We start from the raw sequence: 17,534 nt of genomic DNA on the forward strand, positions 1-17,534 counted from the left end.
ATTATGTAAGCTTGGGTATGGCCAGCTGGTGAGATCAGCAAATCTGCAATGCTCTTCAAGATTCTCAGTGGCTGATGTGGACAAAAAAGAAGCAAGCATTACCTATGTAATGGTATGCAAGAGCTGAACAGTTAATTTTTTTGAGATGTGGTGCTGGAGAAGAGTGCTAAGGATTCCACAGACAGGTAAAAAGAGAAACAAATGGGTCCTTGATCTCCCCGGAAGCAAAGATGACAAAACTTAGGCTGACATACTTCAGGCACATCATGAGAATAGAAGACTCACTGGAAAAAACAATAATGCTAGGAAAGATGGAGGAAGGTAAAAAGAGAGGAAAGCCACATAATAGATGGATGGACTCTGCTAAAGAGGTCATGGGTATGAATTTACAGGAACTAAGCAGACCAGTGGAAGACAGGGAGTCTTGGAGATGTCTCATCCATGGGGTTGGCAAGGGTCGACATTGACTCAAGGGCAGTTAACAACAACAATTATACAATTTAGAAGCCAACCTAGAAGATAGCAAAAATAATGGCATTTCAGGTCAGGACTTGGGGGGGGGGCATCCAGGGGCTCATTCAACTCCATTTGAAATTATTTTCTGAATGCAGCAAGTCCACCTGATTGGTTAGGCTAGCCACCTGCAGAAATGGCAGTTCATGCTCAGAGACACACTGATGCAGGCATGCACATGTTATCAACCACTGACTAATATGGGTTTGAGCCCCTGTGGTTTTTCCCATCCATGGTGGGGGGAGCAGAACCAAACCCCCGCAGATGGAAAGGGCCCACTGTACACTGTACTTTTAATATATCAGGCTTGATGGTTTTATGCCGTACTGACAGAAATGGAATGTATGTTATGTTCCTAAAGTAACATGTGATCTTCAATGTGCTTGTTGTTGTGTGCCTTCAAGTCATTTCCTACTCATGGCAACCCTAAAGTGAACCTATCACAGGGTTTTCTGGGGCTGAGAGTGTGTGGGTTTCCGTGGCTGAGCAGAGAACTGAACCCTGATCTCCAGAGCGAGTCTCCAGAGTCAAACACTCAAATCACTGCACCACACTGGCTCTCAGTGAGGAATAGGTGCAAATACTGTATTTTTTCTCCTTGGTCATCACCATTTTGGGTGAATCTCCAAACAATGATATTGACACAAAACCATCAAACAAGTGCTTCAATATAAACCTTAGCTTGGAACAGTTACTTTTTGGGACTACATTTCTGAGAATCTTCTGGCCAGCCTGCATGACTACTGACCATGACAAAAAAGGAAATGTTCTGACCTCTAGTAAAATCATACATGAATACAGAAAGCCATACTTGGCCAGGATCTGTCCATCTAGTCCAAGGCAGTTTATATCCTGACCAGCAGGCAGAGGGGTCTTTCCTTTCCTTTTTACTTACTGTATATATTCATGGTATAAGTCTAAAAATTTCGGTCAAAGAATTGACCCAAAAACCCTGAGTTGGCTTATCCATGTACTGTACTTTAATTCATATATATATATATATATATATATATAAAAGAAATCATCCCTAGTGAAAGGGAAATGTATTCTGTCCTAAAGGCATTGATGCCTTCGACTCTCTCATCCATCCAACTGTTAGTATGAGCACAAACAGTTCTCCCTGCTGGAATTCTGTAAGCTCTTTGGCATTGTTTTCCCTTTGCTTCATCATTTACATCCTTTGTTACATGCCCTCCACCTATCCATGGGCCATATCAAAATCCATAATTTTGTCCCCAAAATCTGCCCTCAACTTATACATGATGTTGACTAATAGTCGAGTATACGCGGTAGTCCTTGTAATGAGAAACATTGAAAATTGACCACAGGACCATCTGCCAGCAAACACACAGGCATTAGCAGGGAGCTGCATCTCTCTTCCATACAGAGGCCTGTTACAGACAGCCAAAATAAAGCTGCTTCGAGTCACAGTGGAGGTATGGTGTTTCAATGATGCATGCATCCTAAGAGTCCAGAAGTCGCACCAAAGCCACACTCCAGCCCTAAGGACTGGATCGTGGCTTTGGTGCGGCTTCTGGACTCTTAGGACGCATGCATCAGTGAAACACCATACCTCCACTGTGACTCGAAGCAGCTTTATTTTGGCTGTCTGTAACAGGCCAGAGAGTCCTTAAGATAGTATGGAAGACCCAACTGAAAGAAGAAAATACTACCTTATTGCACGGCTTTGGCCCATAGTAGAAAAACCTTAGATAAGACAGTCCTCTTTTGGATAACACCTTGAATGAGACCTTTAATCATAACGTTTTCACACAACTGAGAGTTGGAAATGATGCTAGACGTTACTTAGGTCAGTGCAAGAGGCAGCAACAACAGTCGTGTCAGCTAAGTATATTCAGCATACATCCACCCCAACACAGTTTTTTCCAATGTCAATCAGCATATGACATCTGGAGTTTTCTGTCATGTTAAACCCAATTCTCTTTCCCTGCAATTGACACTCACTGGTTCAGATCCAACTCTTCAGAGCAACAGAGGACAACTCTACTCTGTCTTCTGAGTGACAGCCTGTCAGACATCTGAAGACCACTCTCAACCAGCTTCCCTTCTATCTTTGCTTCTCTGTGCTAACCATAGCCAGTTCATTCAAACTTTATTTATAGCTCACCTTCCTCCCAGCACAGGACTCAACACAACCTACAAGGAGTTAAGACAAAGTACAGCTTAAAAGAAAGCTGTTAATACAAAAATGAAAAATGAAACAACAATTTAATTAATAAATGCAAAGTTAAGAAAGTTTAAAACACAAGTTAAAGGAGATAAGCACAACACACTGCATTAAAATATTCTTCTGCCTCAGATGGTTTGAGTGTTGGACTATGACCAGGATTAAATTCCCAGCTCAGACCCACTGGTTTTTGGGCAAGTCATATGCTTTCAGCCTCAGGAGAAGGCAATGGCAAATCTCCTCTGAACAAATCTTGCCAAGAAAATTCCATAATAGGCTCACCATAGGTCAGAAATGACTTGAAGGCACACAACAACAACCTAACAAGTTAAGAAACATTCTTCATAGGTCTGCATTTCCAAATCCCTCACCATCCTGGGATACTTTTACACTATGCAATGTTAGCCCTATGATTCCATTTTACAGCCATGGGAACATCCTACAGAGTCCTGGGGTTTGTAGTTTGAGCACTAGATCTCTCCAGCTGAATATTCTAAGTATCTCTCTCTAAATGACAAATCCCAGGATTCCATATGATGTTGCCATGGCAGTTAAAGAGGAATCATAGTGCTATAGCTGTGTAGTGCGAAAGAGACCCTGGTCATACTTTTCAGGATGTGTTCCAGTTTTGTCTATGTCCTTCATTTTATGTCCCATCTCAAACTGTCCCTGTCCCATCCATTAAGGAACAAAGTGAAACCTTATTTTTAAATAAAACCACCTAAAACCCTAAGCACTTTTAACAGCCCCTTTCTCGCTAACACAACGTTCTGCCTTTTTGCTTCCTTCTCCCATTTCAAAACTCTCCCTTTAACACATCATTCCTAATTAGATGATTAGTGCTTGGAAGGGCAGGAGATAAGTCATTTGCATAATTTAATCATAAAGAGAAGTTAAAGATATAGATTTTGCTGTTCGTTTGTACAATTATCTTCCCCAGCCCAGAGGCAGAAGGGGTGGGATGGGGGGGAAAGGGAGGGCGAGATATTAATGTGATTAAACAGTATTTCTGAAAAACAGGCAACTGTGTGTCCTGTATTAAAAACAGAGCTAGAGGCAAATGAAAGATTAATTGCAGAAGACAATCAATTTTATTCTACATGACTGTAATAAATAACAGCTCATCCGCAGACAAGTCATTAGGCCCTGGGTGGGTACATGTGTCACGAAGTTTAAATGACACACCAGGCTGGGTATTCTACCCAAACAGAACCCAGATTAAATAAGTCTTCCCAGCTGCCATTTCAACCTAGAAATGAAAAGATTTCCTAGAAAACACCTCAAGAACTGGATTAAGAAGTACGTAAGGGAAGTACGGCGCCAAATGTATAATCCCCAAAGTGGAACCCATGACTCTGGTGTCATTTTTTACCTTCTGCTTTTTCCCATGGATGGCATAGTGATATACATGGGGTTGGCCAGGCAGTTTCTCATCAAGGCATTATTTCATCACACCTAGACTTGAGGACATCAGGCTTCGGGGCGGCTGTCATGGGCTATCAACTCAGTGGTTGAAACAATAATACAGTAGTATACACCATTCATTTTCAATTGTAAAGCTAGCAAGACTGATTGCTGGGGCCAAAGCTGTATTAACATGGATTTATTGAGGGGCGAGGGAGGGAATCTAGCAAAAATATGTATAACATCAGTGTACATTCAATGAAAAGAATATCAACAATTGTTCAGTATTACAATCTGATCCAGATACACAACCGTATTGCCTTTTAAGACGTATAGGGTAACAACGTTATAGGTCCAAACTGAGCACCAGAGGCACAATTGCCAAAGTTGCCAAATGCAACATAGTCAAAAGGCAAACAAACAGAAGAAGAGCCTTGAAGACAGTTCTTGTTTTGGGAGAACTCTGAACTAACACTGGCCCCAAAGAGAAAGGGAGGAATGGAGGAAGAGAGGTAGGAATAACAGCACACCAGGCCATACTCCCATGGAAAAGATGTAAATCATACGCAAACTAGTTTATTTAAGCTTGGTGTACTTTTATGTTCTAATGGTAAGGGGGCAGCATGGTGTAGTGGCTTGAGCACTGGACTAGGACACTGGGAGATCCGGGTTCAAATCCTGGCTCAGCCATGGAAAACCACTGGGTGACTTTGGGCAAGTCACACACTGTCAGCTTCAGAGAATAGCAATGGCAAAACCCTTTTGAAGAAAACTGCCATGAAAACCATGTGATAGGTTCAACTTAGAGTTGCAATAAGTCAGAAACAACTTGAAGGCACACAAGTTTGGTCCAGACAATCTGAGTTCATCAGGTTGAGTAAATAATCCTCATCCTATCTTCATATCAAAACCTGACATCCTCCCAAGGCATCTACTAGGATAAAGCAAGATACTACCAACTCCTTTTCAAGCATCACAACTTGTAATGAAAAACTCATTTTTAGAGCTGTATGGTTTCTCCTCCCATTCCCACCCTTCACAACACGTTGGTATTTTTGCATCTGTAGTGCAAACCACTTGATACTCAATATTGTTTTAATATGTGTGAAAATCTTTTTAATGGAGCCAACATATTTAAATTTTATGCTGTTGATTTACATATATACCTTGTGAGCCAGAATGACGTAGTGGTATACAACCACAACTCTGAGACCAGGGTTCGAATCTCTGCTCAGCAATGGAAACCCACCAGGTGACCTTGGATAAGTCCCACTCTCTCAGCCTCAAGGAAAGGCAATGGAAAGCCATCTCTGAACAAATCTGGCCAAGAAAGCCCTATGTTAGCATTGCACTAAGTCCCAAACAACTTGAAGGCATGCAACATCAACATAATTTTAAAAATCTGTTCCACATTATAAATACACAAGCTAAAATAGCATACAAATGCCTACAGAGAGAGAGAGGAACTTAGGCACTGGTTAGCAGAGAAAAGACACATTTTAAACAAACTTCACTTGCGGTCCTATTAGAAATCCATTAGCCACTATGATAACGAACCAGTTTCTTATATTCCCTCTTTAGGACGTAGTTCCTAACAGATTAAGAGGTCCCTGAGGATTTTATCTGGATATTGAGGGTCTCTAGCAAGCCCACCGCAACTACTCCTGTGCAATTTCTAGGCATTCTGCGAATGACCCTCAGGGGTCTGTGAACAGTATCACGCTCCAATGAGAACAGCTGTGCCGGCAAAGCATCCTTAATCCACCTGTGAGAAAGAGAAATCTGAGGCTGCTCCCTGTCCCTCCGAAACAACTCGACTTTCCATAAACGCACAGACAGTTTCACAGTACAAAAATGCCAACCTTGTACCAACTTTAGAGACAGGAATTGGAAAGAGTAATTTAGATAGGCTTTGGGGTGCTTACTTGGCAGCACTAGCATGCTACAAAGATGCTCCAGGTGACCATAGAGTGCCATTTTAATTTCCCAGAATGCCCCAAAATGATGCTATTTAGGGGGTGCTGTGGGAAACTGAAATGGCAGGTCCATCCATCAGATGCTGCTTAGCATACCAGGCTAAAAATATATCAAAGGGGAATCCAGCAAAGACATCAGGAGTGGGCCCTACCATGAAATGAAACCCCTCAAATGCTCTCCTTTCATAGAATCATACAGTTGGAAGAGATATCAAGGGTCATCCAGTCCAACTTTGTTCTGCCATGCAGGAACTCAAAATTAAAGCATCTCTGTCAGATGGCCATCCAGCCTCTGTTTAAAAACCTCCAAAGGAGGAGATGCCACCACACTCCAAGGGAGTGTGTTCCACTGTCGAGCAGCTCTTGCTGTCAGAAAGTTCCTCCCAATGTTGAGGTGGAATCTCTTTTCCTGGAGCTTCCATCCATTGTCCCATGTCCTACTCTCTAGAGCAGCAGAAAATAAGCTTGCTCCATCCTCAGTATGACATCCCTTCAAATAGTTAAACAGTCCTTGACGCCAGCTATGAACCAAAAGAGACTACTCTCACACACGACTTGATGACTTTTTGGTGACACATGAAACCCCCACTTTAAGATTTTCCCAATTTCTTTCCTTTTCTTATGCAAGCTCTGCTGATTTCATTCATCTCTATTGATCTTATTGTTTACTGTTATGTTATTGAGGTTGTAAGCTAATGTCGAAGGCTTCTGAACAAAGAGCAGGTTAATCAATTATTGTAAGAAAACTGTAAACATTGAAATGGGATCCAACACATTTGGGAAATTCACAGCTGTCAGCATGACCCTCTTGGGAAATGTTTTTACATTAAGGCTCTTTACATGACATTAAGTCTTGAGAGGTAGACAACCAAACAACTTCCAGGTGATCTGGATTAGAATTCCCACAATTCCTGGCCAATGATCAGGTTGTTTTGGGAAACATGGAAGATGTATGTCTTCCTTATCTTCTGTGGACAAATCCCAGTGTCGCCCCAAGTCTTGAGGCTCATACACATTCACTTATTACTTGCTTTATTTCTCATCTTACTTCCAATGTGCTTCAGGTAGTACACATGACCCTCTTGAGCCTCACAACAAGCCTGCAAGGTAGGTCACCATGAGAGTGAAGGAGATCAGCCAGCGAGTTTCCTAGTTTAATGGGGATGCATATCTGGATCTTTTCTTGGCTTAACATTATACCACACTGGTTCCATTCCCCTCATAACAGAGAGGAAATAATATTTGCAAAAAATTAAAAGATATAGCCCTGTTACTATGTAAAATCAGTAAGTAAAGAGAATTATTGGCACCTCTGTAAAGATCTTGTAACACCTTTGAGACTAACTGAAAGAAAGAGGTTGGCAGCATGAGCTTTCATAGACTTAAGTCTACTTCCTTAGATGCATTTGCACATGCATTTGCATGTGCAAGAAGTGCAATAAATGAGACTTTCAATTAGTTTCAAATGGAACACTTTGACTTTAAGGAGTTTGGGAAATGGCTCGGGACAGTTGGGATGCAATGACTACTGCTTACATTTCTCATGTATTTTACATCTATACAGTCAATAGCCACCTTATATGCTCTCCCTTATACTAACAAGCAAATTTGATCTTCAGTAGACCATTATTACCATTGCAAGATCCTGAAAATGAGAAAGAAACCTGTAACTTCCCAATGAGAACTGAACATGATCAGAAGGCATATTTTGTAACTTTTTTTGGAAGGGGGGCAAAAATGGAAACTGATGGGGAAAAGAAGGGAATATCCTGGGAGAGAATACAGCTGGTACTGTGAACAATATTTGTTGCTTTAACATCTCATTCCATTTACAACATTACTTTTGAGATGAATTTATTACAATAAAATGTATTGGTTAACAAAGGGGATGACTTTCCCTTTTACCAGTCTCCACTTTTCGATTTCCATTTTGGTGGCCAGACTTATGGATCTATCCCCTTTTTAGGAAGCTTTGGGGTAGCTGATGAGGGAAGCTAATCTGTTCTGTTCTCTGTTTTGCTGTTCATGGATGTTCAATAAGCTTCCTTAAATCCCATTTTGGGAGAAAAGGTGGAATATAGATCCAATAAATGAATAAATAAAATAAGGGATTTGAGAGGCAACAAGTTCACCTCACCTGTTGCATAAAGGCACACCTGGCTACAGACGTATTGGCTAGAATCCCATTCTTTCTCAGCTCAAGGTTTTGCTGCCTTGTTTACTACACACTAATACTAATAGTATGTAATACACACTGCTGCAACCTAAAAATTGCAGTCCATGTTTCTCCAGCTCGCCTTCAACATCCTTCCAGCGCTGATATTGCTAAGAAGTGCCCAGCTAGACAGAGGGGAAAGAGGCTGGGTGGATATAAAAGAGTTTCTTTCTCAAAGGTTTGGTTAAATCGGGTATTTTTAAATATAAGAACCAGCAATTTATCAAACAGACAACTTAAATAATATCAATCAGCCAGGACTATAGTTGGAACCATATTTCCTGATCAGGGATGGAACCCAACCCTAAGCATATTGACTCAAAATTAAACCTCCATTGAGTTAAATGTATCTTGCCCATGTGACGGATAGAAAAGAAACATCCATTTTTGTTTGATTCCCTAGAATTTTGTAACACCCAAGAAATGCTGTTGCAAATAACGCAGCGACAACAATTCCAGTCAGTTTGCCCCTGGTACAGTACTCATACTTTGCAAGTCTTATCAGAAATGTAATGACAGGAACACGTTTTTGTGCAGAAAACACAGATTCCATGCAGGAAATTATGTACTTTGAAGGCGCACAAAAAACATTTTCTGCACAGAGAAGAACATGAAGTATGATTTTTGTAGAGATAAACCATGAATAATTCTGTGTAGAATCCCATGGATCACTTCACAAGAGCAATATAAGTTAAGATTTGCATCCCAAGTAAGTAAGCTTAGGAGGCGAGCTTGAAATTTATTTCCTTATATTGATGCGATGAGTGAACCAATTTAGAAAACCACTTCATATTCACCAAAAATGCCAAAGGGGTATTTGTGTGTAAATGATATATTATACAGTTCGGGGATAGGCAGATTTCAGGCTTTTAACCTCTCCTTTGTTTTTAACAAGTATCACAACAAGTCTGGTGCAAATGGTACACACTTCAAACATGGGTCCAAGAATTTGTTTTGAGTACCAAACAACCTTCCCAAATAAAACACCACTCCTGCTATACTCTGTGCTTTCTTCATTGAGGCTGGAAGGATGCAATCTTATTGGTGCTGTTGTTAAATAATTCAGACTTACAAAACATCGTTGGATCTACTACACCTACCTTCTCCCCACATGTTCTCTATATATAACACACCATCTAGTGAATGGCTCCCCATCTATCATATAATCAGATCTCTTGTTTCAGATAGAAACAAGATATGGGCACATTAGGAAAGAATTAAGCCCGAAGTTTAGAACTGCATCCTTTTTTTAAGTTTTACGATAAGCAAATGCTTTCTAAACAATAACTAAATGGCCCCGGCTCTGAGAAAAGCATTGAGCCATAACAAGTGATAACTGTTAATCCAATGCACCTTTTATACAAACCAATAAATACACAAGTGGAAAACCTGCACAGATGTTCATCTCTAATGCAATCTCCATTCAATTTCCTAAGTGCGGTCCCTCTGTGCAAACTAGCTTAGCGTTATGTTTAGCTTGCAAATTCTTTTAATAAATAATGAATGCAATAAAAACCAGTAGATCAATGGCAGGCTTGAGAAATCATATAGGGGCTGAGGCGGGGTGGGAGAAAAGGCCCTTTGTGTTCAAGCTATTGCCGATTTCAAAAAAACAAAACCCTACCACCCTCTAATCCATGGCCAGATCAATATTACTCTTTTCCTTTTTAACCCAGCGCATAAATAGCACGCCGTCTCTAAATGCAGTTTAAATGCTCTTACCAGAGATCAGACAGAAGGAACCCGATACGATCACTGTACGTTGCCGTAATTGAACATTTTGGGGAAACATAAAATGTTCGCAAAGCTATATTAAAATGACTGATAAGGAGCAGAAGAACCAAAGACAAAAAGATCGGTGCGTAGCAATACGAGCCGCTGGTAAGGAGTTGATGCCAATCCTTCGCATGATTTCAGGGCTATTATTTGGAACTCACAGAGCTAAAGCAAGGATGCAGGTCTGGTGGGATGCATTGCAACAAGGAAAACAGGCTTACAAGGTCAAAATAGCATACAGGAGGGAACCGTAATCGCCTTACACTCACTTAGGAGAGACAAGCGACAGAAAAGTTCAAGCCAGAAAGGATATATACAGGGAGGCAATACAACTATGTCATTAATTACATGGATATAAAAGGCATACAGTGGAACCTTTTTTGGGGGGGAGCAGACATAATGCCTTTAGCCGTAGCTATTAATATTTCTAATTTGCCAGTTACAGAATCGGCGGGGGGACGTTCTTGCCGGACTCGGTTGCCTTTCAGAAGCATGCGCTAACCGGTGGCCAGAGAGATCAAAACTGTGCTGCCCCTAGGGATGCCTCTAATATATCAAGCAGAATAAATCTGAATCATTGAGAGCCATTACATGCTACACTGGCTGTTGTACTAAGTAATTCACGTCTAATCAAGGCGCATTTTAAAATAAGTCCTTACCCATATGTCAGAAATAATACCCAACTGCACACCCAAGTTGTCTTTCAAAGTGTTTCATTCCCAAGACTTAAGGTGCTGCAATCAGGTCTATGCTTTATTCACCATCTGTTTTGGTCTTCTTAGAGGACAAGCTTTGGATGAAATTGAGATTTAGGTCCTAATCCAACTGCAGTGTTTGCAATGCATAAAAGGAAATGACCTGACTATTGACTTAGCGTCCAACATTTGATTCAATCAGTCTACTCTAGGTGGGACTGGTAATGGGATTTAAGCCTCTGAGTTCTAAGCAGAGACGTCCGCATAGAACTAAACCAAAACGCTGAAGGGGAAATTGTGGTTTTATGTCTACCCCCAAAGGCATAATATGAGTCCTTTGTCTGAACTCAGATGAAAACTGAGACATGTGTGGCTAAACAATGTCAGATGATGGACAAGATGGCAACAGTTAACAATGTGGAAGAACGCACAAGGTAGCCAAGGATGCATTAATTTGCTTTTGCCAGAGCCTACTGGGAAGGGCAAGATTCTGCCTCCTTTTGTCAACTACTTTTGCATTTGACAGTCAGTCTGCAGCAGCTGAAATAAGCTGAACACAAATATGAAAAGTGGGAAGAGAGAAACCGGGACATTTTAAAGCAGCTGAAAAGAGGGGATTAATGACTATACCTTCCAAACAAGGACAGTTGGAGGGTAGGAAACTGGGGCTGGCAGAAAGTGAAACAGGATCTAATGGTAATCCTCATATAATTTGCAACTAATCCAAACTGCCCCCATGACTTAGGTCCAAAACACACTGCAGAAATAAACCAGTTTGAGACTGCTTTAACTGCCGTGTCTCGGTGCTAGGGAATTCTGAGAATTGTAGTTTGTTGTGGCACCAGAGCTCTCTAGCAGAGAAGGTTAAATATCTCACTAAACTACATTTCCCAGAATTCCCAAGCACTGAGCCGGGACAGTTAAAGCAGTCTCAAACTGGATTATTGCTGCAGTGTGGTTTGGACCTTTTTTCCCCTCTCTAGGGCCCCATACAGACAGGCCAAAATAAAGCTGCTTCGGGTCACTTTGGAGGTATGCTGTTTAAATGATGCATGCATCCTAAGAGGCCAGAAGCTGTGCCAAAGCCATGACCCACTCCTAAGGACCGGAGTGCAGCTTTGGCATCGCTTTCAGACTCTTAGTAGGCATGTATTATCTAAACAGCATACCTCCAAAGTGACCCAAAGCAGCTCTATTTTGGCCTGTCTCTATGGGGCCTAAATTAAGCTACAGAAATAAAGAATACGTGTGTGGTGTGTGAGAACATGTGTGAAAGGTGGATGCTTCTGAATCTGCAAATCAACTCCTTGTCAGAGCACAGACTTCAAAGCACCTTTTTTCTCAATGTGTACAATATAATTATTATATTTTTAATCTATGCAGTTACAAAAATCCTCTCGGCAGATTACAAAATGCTAAAAGGATAAAACGTGAGACAGTAAAACTAAGAACACACGAAGATGCCCCAAAAGAGACACAACATCTAAAAACTAAAAGTTTAGAATGCCTAGAAGAAGCCAAAGGATCTCTCTTTTTTTGGTATCCTTCCTGCCAAAAGAAAAAAGATGCTAACAGCTTTGATCTGTAACTCTATGTCCAACTGCCAGCATCTCCATTTGGCACCTGGCTGTAGTTGGTGGACCTTGAGGTTCGACTGAAAAACAGCTTGCAAGCCTGATACTCCTACTCCTGCTATAAGCCACAGTTTGGATGCCAGAAGTACCAACTTGGGCTGCAACATTTTCAAGGTGAGGGACGGAGTAACAGCAAACAAACAACCCTTTTTTAGCAAAAGACTGGTAACATTCACCATGAGGAATATTTCTTCTTAATAATGAATAATTATTAATTGTGAATCCAAGGCAGAGCCGTACAGCAAAATGAATCCCAAGGCAAATAAAAACAGTCAGAGTGAATTTTGTATCCAAAATCTGTAAATACCTGTTCCTAATACAAACACAGCGCTTTCCTCTCTTCTCCAAAAATCAATATTCGTTACACCAATTCCCTCTCCAAATTTCTCTAGCAAAGTGTCCTTTGCTAAAATGACATACCAGTTCAAAGCTTTAGCCATGGGCAAGATCTGGACACTTTTATGTGGCAACAATACGCAAGCAATTTTTGCAAGATCTGTAAGAAACGAAGTGCTTTCAATTGCAACTTTGAATGGAGTGACAAAAAGTTTGGTTCCTTGAGAAACAGACACATGTAACACATTTTCAAAGAACAATCAATATGTTCATCAGATAAACATAAAGTCATTTCAGAAACAGTAATTCTATGTTTCTATGACACTTAAAAACAGTTGCCACAACATGATAGCCAATGGCTTCACTATTTGGAGGAAGTGTATATTATATGCACGCAGAGACAAAACCATCACTGTTCATTGTGCACAGAAGTGTTGCTACCTATGCAGCCAAAACTGCATCACTGACACACAAAAGCAAAGTATCAGCAACCCTCCAAAACAGAATAATAAGAAATGAGCAAACTCCATGCATACAGAATCTTGACCGGCTGTTTTTGAGGACCTTCAGGGGAAAGGAGTCTGAAAACTAGGCAGAAGAAGAAATGCAAGGAAATGTCTCGAGGCCCATTAACACGAGGCAATTATAAAACTACGATTCTACTTGAACTGCCATGGTTCCAAGCAATAGGATCCAAAGATTTACAGTTTAGGAAGGGAAACATAGGCCTGTTACAGACTGCCAAAATAAAGCTGCTTCGGGTCTCTTTGGAGGTATGCTATTTAAACGATGCATGGGTCCTAAGAGTCCGGAGGTCGCGCCAAACCCACACTCCATTCCTAAGCACTGGAGTGCAGCTTTGGTGCAGCTTCCGGATTCTTAGGATGCATGCATCATTTAAACAGCATGTCTCCAAAGAGACCCAAAGCAGCTTTATTTTGGCAGTCTGGAACAGGCCTTAGATTTCTTACCCAGAGAGCTCCAGCGCCTCCCCAAACTACAAATCCCAAGATTCTGAGTTATTCTGGATGATGCCTTGTAACCATGATACTTCTCTTGCATTGAAGTAAAATTTTGCAGTGGATAGTATTCTTGGAGAGCCAGCATGGTGTAGTGGCTTGAACACTGGATCATCATCATCAACATCATCATCATGGGCCCATACAGACAGGCCAAAATAAAGCTGCTTCAGGTCACTTTGGAGGTATGCTGTTTAAATGACACATGCATCTTAAGAGGCCAGAAGCTGCACCAAAACTGGGGTCCAGTCCTTAGGACTGAAGCATGGCTTTGGCATGGCTTCCAGATTCTTAGGATGCATGCAGCATTTAAGCAGCATACCTCCAAAGTGACCCGATGCAGCTTTATTTTGGCCTGTTTGGGCCCTTTACTTGTATTTCCCACCTCTCCAAATGGATCGAGGAGGGATTACAACCATAATACAATAATACATCTAAAATGTTTACAATAAAACAATAACATCATTTAAAAATACAATTCAGGCAATAAAAACGTCATCTAAAATACACATGACTCTGGAGACCAGAGTTTTAATCCCTGTTCAACTGTGGGAACCCAATGGGTTGACCTTGAACAAGTCACATTCTCTCAGCCTCAGAGGAAAGGAAGGGAAAATGCCACTGGTCAAATCTTGCCAAGAAAACCCTGAGATTGCATGGCCTTAGGATCGCCTAATGTCAGAAACGATTGGAAGGCACACGACAAGAACAGTCTTCTCAACTGCAGTTCTCATCAGCGGGCCAGACTGTCTTCCATGATAATGTTGTAAGATATAGCCATGTTAGTCTGTAGACTCAGTATGTAGAGAGATCTTGTAGCACCTTTGAAAGTAACTGGAAGAAAGAAGTGGGCAGCATGAGCTTTTGTAGACTTCAGTCAACTTCCTCAAATGCGTTATCATTCCATGAAAATGAGTGCTGAAGTCCTTCCACACTGTACAAATGTCATGCTATGATACCACTTTAACTGCCATGGCAGCATCCTATGGAATCATCCTGAGGTTGCGGTCAGGGAGGGACCTTTAGAGTTCTCAACCAAAAGGGCAATAGTGCCTCAACAGACTACAAATCCCAGCATTCCATGGGATGTTACCATGATAGTTGAAGTAGAATCCTAGCATTTGATTTGTGTATTAATATAGCTGGATGATGGGTATCCCGAACAGAAGCGTTTCACATGGGAACATTTTATCCCAGGTCCTGCTTGTGCCTCCGAATACCAGATACTGACAGCCAGCAGCAAAAGAGGGATTTCAACTTCATACCTTCTCTTTTGGCTTCCAAGACCATACTGTTAACCACTATACACACAACTACACCTAAAGGGCTTTTCTTAGGTTTCCAGTGGAACCTGCGATACAGCACTAATACGAAGGGAACCCAAATCCTAGATGTCCAACAGCAATTCCTGTTTAACACCACCCTACTTTTTCCCCCATTTGTGACAAGGCAAACCTTGCATGGTTATTCTGACTTCGAATTAGTTGTGCTGAGTTTAGGCTGCACTCATCCACAGATATGCTTGGGAATAAGCAACTCTGGACCCAGTGGGAATGGCTTTCAAGTAAACACAGAGGATTTCGCTGCATGTCACACAGCAGGGATTCAGCGGTCAAACGGAAGAGCCATCAAGACCAAGACGCAGCGAAACATAAACATCTGAATAGTTTAATTCTCCCATTAAAAACAAATGTTATTTAGAAGTGCCTAATAATGGTTGGATCTTGTCCCAAATGAATTAATGTGGACGGAAACAGATCCCATATGGAGTACAGGCATAAGGGCTGGAGGGGGGAGGAATCCAGAAAGGCCATTAAATTATTATTATTATAACGCTGGTAATAAATTGCATTTAATGCGGTAGAGTGAAACGCTGCAGTGTAACAACGAGGAATATTTTCCGATTCCACAAGCATGTCCAGAATTTAAAATAACACGCTCTGTTTAAAAAGGCTTTATGCAACTTTATGATCTGTGATCCCAAGTTCCACTTAAGTAGGAAAAAGTTATCAGGAGATGCCAGTCAACAACTTTTTGTTCATTCTCGGCAACGTTTGTGGCGTTGGGCTGGTTTTGAAAAATGAATCGGCAACTGATGGGTTCAAGGGAAGGAAGCTGCCAAAGCCCTAACACAAATCCAACTACATTAAACCCCCTCCAAAACGAGAAATGTCACTATGCACAATACACAATCCGTCTGGCACTATTTGTAACAACATTTTCAATATAGTCTTATCTTACTTCTCCTGCCAATCTTTTTTTTTCCTCTTTGTATAATGAAATATTAATGCAGAGAAAATGGTTATACTATTAAAAGACCTTGTGCTATTCTTAGTTTTATATATTGATTTCCATCCCTGTTAACCATTATCCAGAACAATATTATACAAATTTAACTCTCTTCTTACAGGCTTGTTGGGAGATTAATCCCCACCCAGGAATGTTTTTTTGGTTAAGTTTATGGTTTTCCCCTCTTTCTAGAAAGCAATTTTAGTTTCGGAGTCAGCTTTTTCCCCCTTTACTAAACCTGGATACAGAGAGAAAGAGAGAAGGGTAGGGGAGAGGTTAGCAGCACTTTAAAAGCTTCAATCTCTTTGACACTGCTGGCAGTGTATGGGAACATTAATGCATCTGTCACGATAACAAGCTAAGAATAACATCTAGACATCAAACCGAGCAGAGAATCCATCTGAAGTGATTCATTCGGATCCGTCTCGTTGATTTATTAAACACAGGGCAACATCTGCAGCCTCACAGAGATGCTTGGCAAAATTAATGCAAGATCAATTCAAATGGAAAAAAGCAGGGGGAGAAAAAGGAGATAAATCAACACACAATTTGCATGCGGCTCCACAATCAGGCTTATTGGGTGCAAATGCTCAATTTCCCCTTGCCAGAGCCAATGAGTTTAAAAGTGCGTGCATTTTGATCCCTCGTCTTTTCAGAACTGTGGGTTTTGAAGTGATGCTGAAGAGTTCTTCTGCAGGTTGAGATGCTGAAAAGGAGGAGAGGGGGGACACAGAGGGAAGAAAACGCTTCCAAAGACCTTTTGAATACGCAGCAACAATATCCTTAATGCCTAATTATTTTGATTCGGCTCCAGGAGCTACAAATGAGGTTTAATGGGGGACTTGGACGGGGGAGGTGAGAGCGTGTTTGTGAACAAACTGCTTTTATGAGGACTCAAAATGTGTAACACAAACGTACAAACGTTTCCTCTCCTTTCAGGGGAAAAGCATTTATTCCGCAGCTGGAGAAATCTAGTGCTCTCAGAAATGACAAGATTTTTTAAACAATCACACTCCCTTCAGATTAGATTTTGCTGCACATAAACAGCAAGGCATTGAGAGAACTAAAGGCAAACAAGTGGGGAACAATTATTAAACACACACACACACTAACAACAACTCTGAAACTGTATAAATTATTCATCACTGGTTTTAAGAGGGTGGGAAATATTCTCACCAGCCTAGATGCTCTGTCAGGAATCCTAAGTCAACTTAGTAGGCAGTAAATCTCAGGACGCTCAGTGAATCTTCTCAGAGTAAGCAAAGCAACACACATAGTGCTAGCATCTTATATTTCTTTTCTTTTTTTAATGAACATTAAGTATTTATATGCCACATGCTAAATGCTCAGGGTACTTTTTATATGTTAAGTCTTACCAAATAAACACAAGGCGTTGCTTAAATTCTGGGGAGGACACAGCGCATCCCCATGGACCATTTGCAGTTATGGTTACTCAGTAACTGTAAAGATGTTATAAAAAATGGAGACA

General features: G+C 41.0%; 1 protein-coding gene across 5 annotated transcripts in view; it reads right to left on the bottom strand.

Annotated features, from left to right (window-relative positions):
- The window catches only part of DACH2 (dachshund family transcription factor 2), a 321,363-nt gene that overhangs the window by 284,354 nt on the left and 19,475 nt on the right, over nt 1–17,534 (bottom strand). Inside the window, exon 1 of one of the 5 annotated variants that reach the window (XM_042480327.1) lies at nt 10,019–10,038. The exons of the other annotated variants lie outside the window; for them this stretch is intronic. The gene's annotated coding sequence lies outside the window, so the exon portion shown is untranslated. Of the gene's footprint in view, nt 1–10,018; nt 10,039–17,534 lie in introns of those variants that run through there. 5 annotated transcript variants of the gene reach the window in all.

Source organism: Sceloporus undulatus, chromosome 7, assembly GCF_019175285.1.
Source record: "Sceloporus undulatus isolate JIND9_A2432 ecotype Alabama chromosome 7, SceUnd_v1.1, whole genome shotgun sequence".
NCBI lineage: Eukaryota > Metazoa > Chordata > Lepidosauria > Squamata > Phrynosomatidae > Sceloporus > Sceloporus undulatus.